This window comes from Nicotiana tomentosiformis, chromosome 8 (genome assembly GCF_000390325.3).
Source record: "Nicotiana tomentosiformis chromosome 8, ASM39032v3, whole genome shotgun sequence".
Taxonomy (NCBI): Eukaryota; Viridiplantae; Streptophyta; class Magnoliopsida; order Solanales; family Solanaceae; genus Nicotiana; species Nicotiana tomentosiformis.
This window is the reverse complement of record NC_090819.1, coordinates 8,160,219-8,171,608: the sequence shown is the minus strand read 5'-3', so window position 1 is coordinate 8,171,608 and position 11,390 is coordinate 8,160,219. Positions and strand designations below refer to the sequence as shown.

The 11,390-nt window shown below is 37.6% G+C and overlaps 1 non-coding gene across 1 annotated transcript; it reads right to left on the bottom strand.

Annotated features, from left to right (window-relative positions):
* LOC117281583 (small nucleolar RNA R71) lies at positions 1 to 107 on the bottom strand. The gene has a single exon (XR_004512220.1). It is a non-coding gene; the product is annotated as a small nucleolar RNA R71 (small nucleolar RNA).
* Positions 108 to 11,390: the final 11,283 nt, after the last annotated feature.

Genomic DNA, 11,390 nt, shown 5'->3' with positions numbered 1-11,390 from the left:
AAACAAATTGATGAGATATTGAGCTTCAGGTAGAGACCAATAGAAACACTACAAGAAACGTGGGAGAGGTTCAAGAGTATGCTTGTTAAGTGTCCACATCATGGAATTTCAGTGCAAATATTGGGGCAAAGGTTCTATATTGGATTGGCAGACAGCTTAAATGCTAATGTTGATGCTTCAGCGGGTGGAGCATTTTTGAGCAAATCATTCAGAGAATGCAAGATCCTACTCGATAAAATAGCTCAAAACTCAGGATTGATGACAAGAGACTCTACAATCACTCCTGTAGTTCACTCTGTGGCTTTGGATCCAAACAACTCTATAGCTGAAAATATGGCTACTCTAATGACGCAAATGAGTATCCTCACCAAAAAGATCGATGAATCAGGCTAGAAGCAACATGTACACATAGTTGACGCAACTAATGGGGGCTTATGTACACCATGCATTAACCAACCTTATGTATACTCGTGGAGTGCATAAGGTGACCACCAGTACTATCAGGAAGATATGAACTATGTAGCTAACTATGGGGGACAAAGGCAAGGTGATCAGAATTTGGGTCAACAGAATCAACAATATAGACAAGAACAACAGTAGTACAATAACAACAACAATCCTGGAGCTATGCGACCACAGGGTCAAGTGGTGCCTTACCAAAGGCACCATGGTTACAACCAGCAAAATCAACAACTAGCTTATCAACAACCTCAGCAACAACAGATTGTGAGACAAGATGATGGGTTTGCTGAACTTAAGGGAATGCTGCAACAACTGATTGGGTCCACCGGAAAAATTCAAGAGAGAGTGGACTCATATGAATCAGCGATAAAGGGTATTGAGGTTCAATTAGGACAAATTTTATGGCTCTAAACAATCGTCCCCAAGGGACGTTACCTGCAGACACACAAATCAATCCAAAAGATCAGGGCCCGAAACAACTTATGGCAGTGAGTCTACGAAATGGTAAAAACCTAGATCTGGAGCAAGAGATTGCTCGCGAAAGCCAGTACAACATGAAAAAGAGAGCACAAGCAAAGAAAAAGAGGTTGTGAAGGAGACTGAGGTAGCACAAGAAACGACAGTAGAAGTAGTACCTGAGCAAGATAAAGCTCAAATCACAGGAAAGAAGTGACCTCCAATACCATTCCCGTAGAGATTGGCAAAATATCATAAGGACGAGCAATATAAGAAATTCATGGAGATGTTGAAACAAATACAGGTGAACATTCCACTGATTGATGCATTGCTAGAGATGCCTGGGTATGCCAAAATGTTGAAAGATTTAATGTCTCAGAAATTCGACTTCCAAAACCTGTCCAAAAACCTGTCCAATATTACATTGACACAGACCTGTAGTGCAGTCGTAACGAGACTCATACCTGAGAAGTTATCAGACCCAAAGAGTTTCACAATCCCATGCACGATAGGCAACTATGCTTTTGCTAAAGCATTATGTGATTTAGGGGCAAGCATAAACTTGATGCCCTTGGTTATCTACAAAAGGTTAGGCATAAGAAGAGCTAGACCCACGTCCATGTTACTACAGCTAGCTGACCGGACAGTGAAGAGGCCCTATGGTATCCTTGATGATGTATTAGTCCAGGTTGGGAAGTTTGTGTTCCCAGCAGATTTTGTCATTCTAGACTGCCGGGTTGACGAAGAGATTCCCATAATTTTGGGAAGACCATTCTTGGCCACTGAGAGAGCTTTAATTGACTGTGAAACTGGAGAGCTCAAAATGAGACTAAATGATGAAGAGATAACATTAAGCGTGCAGAAATCTATGCGGCGACCAAGTGAATTTGCTAACTGCTCTCTAATAGAAGCCGCGAATGTAATTTTGGAGGAGGAAGATGAGACCTTGAACACTAAAGACCTTCTAGCAGCCTGTCTCTTGAACTTAGATGAAGTAAATGGAGAGGACTTGGCGGAGTGGGTGCTGGCTCTTGAAGGCCAAGGGTTTTGGAAAAGAGAGCTCGAATTTGAGCCTTTGCACTTAGAAGAAAGAAAAATTCCTCCAGCTAAGCCATCGATAGAAGAGCCACCAAAGTTGGAATTGAAACCGCTACCACCTCACCTCGGGTATGCTTTCTTGGGACCTAACTCAACTTTACCTGTTATTATCTCATCTGGTTTGTTAGATGTAGAGAAAGAACATCTTTTGTAGGTGCTGAGTGAGTGCAAAACTGCAATTAGTTAGACCATTGCAGACATTAAGGGCATCAGCCCGACCTTCTGTATGCATAAGATTCTACTGGAATATGGCTACAATCCTTCCAGAGAACATCAAAAAAGGATGAACCCCAACATGAAGAAAGTTGTGAAAAAGGAAGTGATAAAGTGGTTAGATGCGGGGATCATTTTTTCTATCTCCGACAGTAACTGGATCAGCCCAGTCTAATGTGTGCCTAAGAAAGGTGGGATGACTGTAGTACAAAACGAGAACAATGAGTTGATATCAACAAGAACAGTCACGGGATGTCGAATATGTATGGACTATAGAAGATTGAACAAGGCCACCCGAAAAGACCACTTTCCCTTGCCGTTCATTGATCAAATGCTAGATAGATTGGATGGGAAGTCCCACTTTTGCTTTCTGGATGGATACTCGGGGTATAATCAAATCTTTATTGCCCTAGAAGATAGAGAGAAAATATCATTCACCTGTCCATATGGCATTTACGCCTTCCGGAGGATGCCGTTCGGCCTATGCAATGCACCCGCCACATTTCAAAGATGCATGATGGACATCTTCACTGATATGGTAGAGGACATCATGGAGATATTTCTGGATGATTTCTCGGTGGTGGGAGACTCATTCGATGATTGCCTAAGGAATTTGAAAAGAGTGCTGAAAAGATGTGTCGAGACTAATCTGGTACTCAATTGGGAAAAATGTCATTTCATGGTACAAGAAGGTATAGTCTTGGGGCACCTAGTGTCGAGTAAGGGCATTGAGGTAGATCGTGCAAAGGTCGATGTGATCGAAAAGCTTCCACCACCCACTTCCATCAAAGTAATAAGAAGTTTCCTTGGCCACGCCTGGTTCTATAGACGGTTTATAAAAGATTTTTCCAAAATTGCTAACCCTTTGTGTAAATTGCTTGAAAAAGATCACCCTTTTGTGTTTTCTGATGACTGAAGGGTAGCTTTTGAGGAATTAAAGAAGAGGCTGGTGACAACACCTATCATAGTTGCACCTGACTGGGAGCAACCATTTGAGCTGATGTGCGATGCAAGCGACTATGCTGTGGGAGCAGTGCTTGGGCAGCGCAAAGATAATGTCATGCATCCAATATATTATGCAAGTAGAACTTTGAGTGGTGCCCAACTAAATTACACAATGACCGAGAAGGAGATGTTAGCAGTGGTGTTCGCGTTTGACAAATTCAGCTCATACCTGATAGGCTCGAAGGTAATTGTTTATACTAACCATGATGCTCTCAGGTACCTAATTGATAAGAAGGAGTCAAAGCCGCGCCTGATTCGATGGGTGCTACTGCTGCAAGAATTTGACTTGGAAATCCGTGACCGAAAGGGAACGGAGAACCAAGTGGATGATCACTTGTCTAGGCTGGAAGGAGCCGAAAAGAAGGTTGGGGGGGAAGAGATTGTGGAGACTTTCCCGGATGAACAACTACTAGCCACGAGTCTTGAGGTAGCGCCATGGTATGCAGATATTGCAAATTACCTGGCAAGCGGTATTGTTCCCTATGGCCTTTCCTCCATTCAAAAGAAAAAGTTCTTTCGTGACTGTCGCATGTATTATTGGGATGAGCCTTATCTGTTCAGGATTTGTGTTGATAACATGATCCGGAGATGTATCCCCGAGATAGACCAATCTTCTATTTTGCAGGCTTGTCATACGTCACCATATGGTGGCCATTTCGGGGGAGTAAGGACAGTTGCGAAAGTGCTGGAGTCGAGGTTCAAAGATGCACACTTATGGGTGAAGGGTTGTGACGAATGCCAACGAACTGGGAATATTTCCCGCCGACATGAGATGCCTATGAACCTAATTCAGGAGGTAGAAGTGTTTGATGTATGGGGAATCGATTTCATGGGGCCTTTCGTCAGCTCATACGGCAATAAGTACATACTCGTAGTTGTGGACTACGTGTCAAAATGGGTGGAGGCTACAACGCTCCCTACAAATGATGCAAAGGGGGTAATTGATTTTTTGTGAAAGAATATATTCACCCGATTTGGCACTCTAAGGGAAATAATCATGACGGAGGCACTCACTTCTGTAATCGAGCCTTCGCAAAGTTGTTAGAAAAGTATGATGTATGCCACAAGGTTGCCACCCCATATCATCCACAAACGAGTGGGCAATTAAAAGTCTTGAACAAAGACATAAATAGTGTTTTGACAAAGACTGTGAATGCTACCAGAACGGATTGGGCGAGAAAGTTAGATGATGCACTCTGGGCCTATCGTACCGCTTTCAAAACTCCGATTGGCATGTTGCCATATAAATTGGTGTTTGGGAAGGCGTTTCACTTACTGGTGGAGTTGGAGCATAGAGATTTATGGGCATTGAGGCAGCTTAATCTTGATATAGAAGATGCGGTAGAGTCACAGAGTTGCACGAGCTTGATGAATTTTGCTACCATGATTTTGAGAGCACAAGACTATACAAGGAGAGAATGAAGATGATGCATGACAAACACATCCTTGAGCGGAGTTCTAAACCCGAAGATATGGTATTGCTATACAATTCAAGATTGAGGTTATTTCCGGGCAAATTAAAGTCAAGGTGGTCAGGACCATTTCGTGTGGTAGAGATTCACCCCACTGGTGCCATAGAGATTGCTGCGGAAAATGACTCTCGCACGTTAAGAGTCAATGGGCATAGGTTAAAATATTATTTGGGCATGGATGACGCGAAAGTAGTGTCGGTGACTCATTTGCTCGCACCACCAATGTTGAGCGAGCCTTAAATGCGCTCACCGGCATCGTGCCGCGACGTTAAATCATGCGCTTCATGGGAGGCAACCCATTGTACTATCCATCGTGCCACGACGTTAACTAAGGTGCTCGTTGAGAGGCAACCCAATTCGTAGTTGATTTTTAGTGTAGTTCGAATTTTTCTTTTCGTTTTTAGGTACTAACAAGTTTGCAGGTGATTTTGGGAAAGTCGAGCAGAGTTTTCAGAATCACATAAAGGAAACCAGGCGCTTAGCCTGGCATCGCATGGGTTAAGGCCAGGTACTTAGGACGATGATGATGAGGAGAAGGAAGCACATGATGAAGAGTGGAGAGCCTCAGATGATGAGGACGCAGTTTGATCAGGGAGTTTACTTTCACCCTACTCATTTTTCTTGTTTTGTCAATTTGTGCATGCACTGAGGACAATGCATGATCTAAGTGTGGGGTGGGGACTTGTAGAAATTACTTGTAGTTGCTTGTTTTTGTTGTTTTAGTAAGTATCATTTTCGTTAGATAATTGTTTTAGTTATTTGTTTTAAGAATTTGTTTTAGTGATTTGTTTTTGTTATTTGTTTTAGTTATCAAATAATAAAAATATATATAGAAAAACTGGACTCTTCCTGACGATGGATCTCCTAGACAATTTTCTTGAGGGAAGTAAGTCTAGAGAAAAATACCACAAAGATTGTTTTTAGGTAGTGTAGTAATTCCCCCTTGGTTTTTCTTTGGGTCGCGGTTCTTTTCCAAGGGCTTTTAGTTGAACCGGGTGTAGTTAGTTTTAATATTTAGGAGTAGGAACTACGGGGCTATACATTTAATTGCAGCAATATCTCTTAGCTTTGTTATGCATTGAGAATAGTTAGTACTATGATTGTGACGCTTAGGCTCGATTTTTGACTCTAATATAAGTACCTTAAATCATAGATTCTTAATTTTGCTTAACTGCTTGGACTGGAGTGTTGCGATGAAACCAATCCTGAGTGAGTTTTTGTATGTATTCTGTGCATTACATTTGATGTCTAGAACTTGCCCCGTGTATGTGCAAAGAGAAAAAGTAGTCTTGTTCAGTCTAGGAAGTGATATAGGCGTTTCTTTATTAAGCTATATATATATAGTTTACCCACCTAAAAGTTATGTATCGTAGTTAACCCCTTTGAGCCTATAATCCTGTTTCTTTGGTAACCACATTACAAGCCGTACCCCTTTGTTTGAATCGACCATATATTTGAACCTTGTCATCTCTCATGAGCACTTGAATTGTAATGAATTATGAAAAAGTTAAAGTGTGGGGTGGTGGGTTGGCTTTTGAGTGGAACAATTGAAATAAGGAGAAAAGTGCATCGTTTGAAAAATAAATGTCAATAAAAGCCACTTGGATTAAGAGAAAAAATATATATATAAATAGTTGTATTGTAAGAAAAATAATTCTTGATGGTGGTGGCTAGTGATATACTGGTGCTTAAAGAAGTAGAGGCTAATATAAAGTGAAGTTAAGGTGGAGTTTTGGTTTGACATAAGTATGGGCTTGAATGTTAAAGTGCTTAAGGGAGGTGTAGTCACTTATATCCAAATGTATCCTACCCGACCCGTAAGTATTATACTACGGGCAAGCCTATGGTGCATCATTTGTGGCATATGAATGTTATTTCTGAGAGCGAGTGAATTTTTCCTATCTTGAGTTCCTACGTTCTAAAAATTCATTGTGTGTGGAACTGAGCTCTTTGTTGGGTGAGGGCACATGATTCATAAAGGAAAGGTAATGTCGTTGACCTCCATGTTAGAGTAAGTAAGTGAATTGTGAATAAGACATGGTATTTGTGAGTCAAATCTTGAGGCGAGGATGTTACACCTTGGTGCTTAGACTATTTTAAATATTCTTGGTGTAATGAGTTAAGGGAATTGCTTAGTGAGGTTGTGTCTGTAAGTGTGGTTTGATTGCGCGAGGACGCGCAATGTTTAAGTGTGGGGTATTGATGTGTAGCTATAATTTCATAGTTTCGTATATTATTTGCCTTATATTTTATATGCTTTTATGATAAACTACACTTTAATTGTGTGTAACGGAGTTTATTTTATGTGTAGGTGAATTGGAGATGAAAGTAGAGCAAAAAGAATACTTAAAGTCTAAAGTGTGCTCGAAAATAGCTGAAAAGAAGAAAGAAAGAAGTGAGCAGCCTACGAATGAAGAAGCCGGCGAAGCCAGGACTAAAGTGGGCGTTAGAGCTGGCAAAGCCAAGCCTAAAATGGGCGTTAGATCTGGCGATGCCAGGCCTGGGGCGAGCTCAAGCTGGTGGTAGACCTCGCGAGGCCAGGTTTGGGCGTGCACATTCCGAGTTTTAAAAAATTATTTCGTCTCCTGGTTTGACTAGAACTTGGCCTACACGTTTAGGTCTTTTCCTACACATATAATAGACCTAAAAATGCCACTTTTGAGGATACTTTTGTAACCGGAGACAAGGATAGCTCGTGGAAAACCCGTTGGGAGTTAAACTCATCGATTTCTACATCCCTTTATCCTTACTTTGTAATTTAATTATGCAAAATAATTTGGATATTGTGACTATGAATATGAGTAGCTAAACTTCTAATCTAGGGTTTTGATGGAACCTATTGGAGGATGATTTTCATGTTATGTTAATATAGATTTGCCGTAGTATTTTCTCTATTTGTTCAACTATATTATTATTGTTATTGATTGAATGGCCCTCAATTGACTGTGCCTATTTAGTGTGTATTTGTTGAACAACATCACTCTTAACGTATATGAGGGATCAATACGAAGGGTTTAAAGGTGGGATTAGGGATAACGAAACCTTGGTGCGATCTGAGTGAGCCGTAATTAATACCAGCAAGCGTAATTCGGGAGAATATATCTAGTAAATTATGATAATTACTCGAGAGAGAGTTACGACAGTCAGAGTGCTCATGATCGATAGAGAAGACTTAGGCAAATTTATAGAAAACATAGCGGAAAATAATTCCGACAATAGGGAAAATCATAACCTTAGATCATTCCAATTCTTGTCTACAAACCGTAGTAGTTAGTTATTAATTATTGCATTTTCATTACGTAATATTTAGTTAGTAAACATCCAAATTGTTACTTAAATATTTCTGAAGATTGATTGCGTGAGGTCGTGCGAGTCTAGTAGCTGTGCTTGATAGGTTAATTCCCTGTGGGATTCGATTCCGAACTTGTTATCCAGAATATATTTGCAACGATCTCTTAGTCCTTTTTATAAGGTATAGTTGGGCGTGATCATATATGCATCTATAAGTGGTTTACATGATAGGTGAATGGGCCCATATTCCAGAATTCGGGGATTTTAGTCCCAACTTTAGCTGGTATAATCAAGTTATTATGAGAACAAGCAGCACAAGAGAATTCTTGAAGAATCTTCTAGTTCTTCAGTATATGCTTATCTGAATTCTCAAATAGCTAATTTAAAAATGGCAAATGAAAACTTCAAGTTTATCATGGCATGTGCTATCTCTAAGTAAACTTCTGGTTTACTATGGCATAAACTTTTGCATCAGTAAACTTCTGATTTACTGTGGCTACTTTTGTATCGGTAAATTTCTGATTTACTGTGACTGCTTTTGCATTAGTAAACTTCTGGTATATTGTGATACATGATGTAGTACAAATTTGAAGAATACGGCAGGTATCTTGTCACATACATATTTACCCCATATGATTATGGAAACATGAAGATTTTTAATCTTTCAATCATTTATAGTCTCAGTATGATAGTCATATGTATTAGTAAACTTCGATTTATCATAACATATGTTTTGACCACAATAATGACAAATAAGCTCTTCGAGAGCCTTCCATTTATTGTCCACAATCAAATATTATTCAGACACTACTTGTGTCATGTGTCTTCTAGACAAACAGTTAGCTCTTCAGGAGCTTTTGTTGTACTACCAAATATTGCTCAGATACTTTTGGTGTCATGAGAGAAAATCATAATCAAATGAACAATATAAAGCTAACTCTAAATTTATAAATGACGAAAATTAAGAATTTTAATATTTCTACCACTAACTTTGTGACATATATTTTCTTCAAGGAGAAATATTATTAACATCTGAATATTTTCTATCAATACGACAACCACATAGTCATTGCATCTTTTAAGGAAAGATACACGAGTTGTTATTTCCTTCGCGGAACTCAATAACTAACCATAATATATTAATGTGGTTGTAGAAAGCATTCTACAAGAATGCTTTTGCCTTAGAATGATACTTAATAAAATTATCCAAGATGTTTTACGTACAATAAGTACATGTGGCAATGATCTTTATGCTACAAAAAAAATATTTATATCCTCTGTTATTCTAGCTCTTCAGTAGGTGAGTTGTGGTATTTCTTCATTCACTCGAGGGAATAAAAATGTATTTCAAAAATAACTTTGAATAACTCATTATTTTGTTTAAGCACAGAAAGACACAGTTTCATAATATTTTTCTACTTCAGGAGAAAAATTCAATTATTTTACTACTCAGGAGCAAATTTAAAATACGAAATATTGAGTATATATTCTCTCAATCATATTACCTCTTCTGGAGGTCAATTGTAATATATTTACATCAAGAGCGCGTTCATATTTACGAACTTTATTAATATTGTCACATTCACTTCAGGGAATGGATTAATATTTATCAAAAATTCTCATACTTCAGAAAATCGAACATAATTATCTGAACGCGCATTAATCACATCAAATTGTGATGCTTCAACCTCTTTTAAAATATTTACTACTTCAGGAGCAAATCGAGGCGTGCATGCAATATAGATAATATTTCTTTAGCTTATCTTTAGTTGTAACCATCGAAAGCCTAAATAATCACTTTTGGTGGTCATATGTATATACCACTTCTGGTGGTTAACAAAATTTAGTTATAACGAGATATGCGAAACATAACCACTTCTGGTGGTTGTATATTTCTTTCAAACTCTGCTGGAGTTTATGTGGATCTAATAATATTATCCACTTTGTAATCCTTTATTAAGATAATTAGAATGAAAACAAATACCAAAATAGGTACTGTATACGTAACATATAACCAAGCAAACGATGATAATGATATTAAAATATAAGCAAAATGCTCAAATTAAATTACGCAAATTTGGCCACTCCAGATGTAAGTGATATCTACATTACTTCTGCCAAGAAGATAAACTCACCACCTCAAGGATATAATCTGCCTTATGATGCTCGTAATGAACAAGGTCTAACCGTCTAACCACAGACGTAAGAGTGTCGCCTTACATCGGAGATGAACACTGAAATAGAAATTAAATTCGAAGTACGTGCTCAAAATGACAGAGTCTCGTGCTGATAACGCGTTATAAAATAAAAACTGTAAAGTAAATAAATCGAAGACAAGTATAGAGGGAGATTGATATTTTTATTCAACTTCAAATTGATGTACATAATGAACTAAAAATTCCTCTATTTATAGAAGAAATGAAGCAGCTGCGAGGCTTTTCTTGAGCTGCTTGTAAGGTGTCTGCATGTGCTGCTTGCAACCTGCCTGTTTAATAAGAAGCTGCTGTAAATCATTTCATTGATTTGCTTGCAACCTGTCTGCATCAGCTATTTGTAGATAAACTTCAATAGAGTACCAAACGGATAATCTTCTTCAGGAAGATTATCTATAGCGGAGTTATAAATGAACATCCACATTATAATTATTTTCATAACAGTATACACCCTTCTAAACATATGATTGGAAGACATACGAAACAAACAACTCTATTAAGTGAAAATAAGTTATTGGTCGTCAACAAATTAATTTTCAAGAAAAATATTTTCCAACAAATAGGGAAAAAAATATTTCACTCACTTTAATAGAAGGAAGTTATTTTCCTTTACAATATCTCAAGTCTCAAACTCTTAACTTTATATCACTAGTCCAATCAACACATAAACATTATATTGAAAAATATTATCTGATTTTATCCAATTTGCAAACATTATTATCAATCTTTTTTTTTCTTCTTAAAAATTATTATCAATCTTTAATAAATATTTTTTTTTCGGCTCCTAACCAAACACCGAAAGGTGTATATATATATATATATATATATATATATATATATATATATATATATATATATATATATATATATATATATATATATATATATATATATATATATATATATATATATATATATTTTTTTTATTAATTATTTTTTTGGAATATGCTTTTCTAAAAATATTTTTCGTCATATACCAAATATAGGAGACAAATTTGTATTATCTCTTCTTAATTTTGAGATTTTGACTTAGTCTTAGGCGCCAATTAATCACGTAGTGTTAATCCTACAAACTGACAAAACCCACTAATTCCCACTTCTCCCATTATACAACTTAACTGCCATTATCTATCAATCTTCCCACTCTATATAATTAGGATAATTTTTTTAATACCCATTA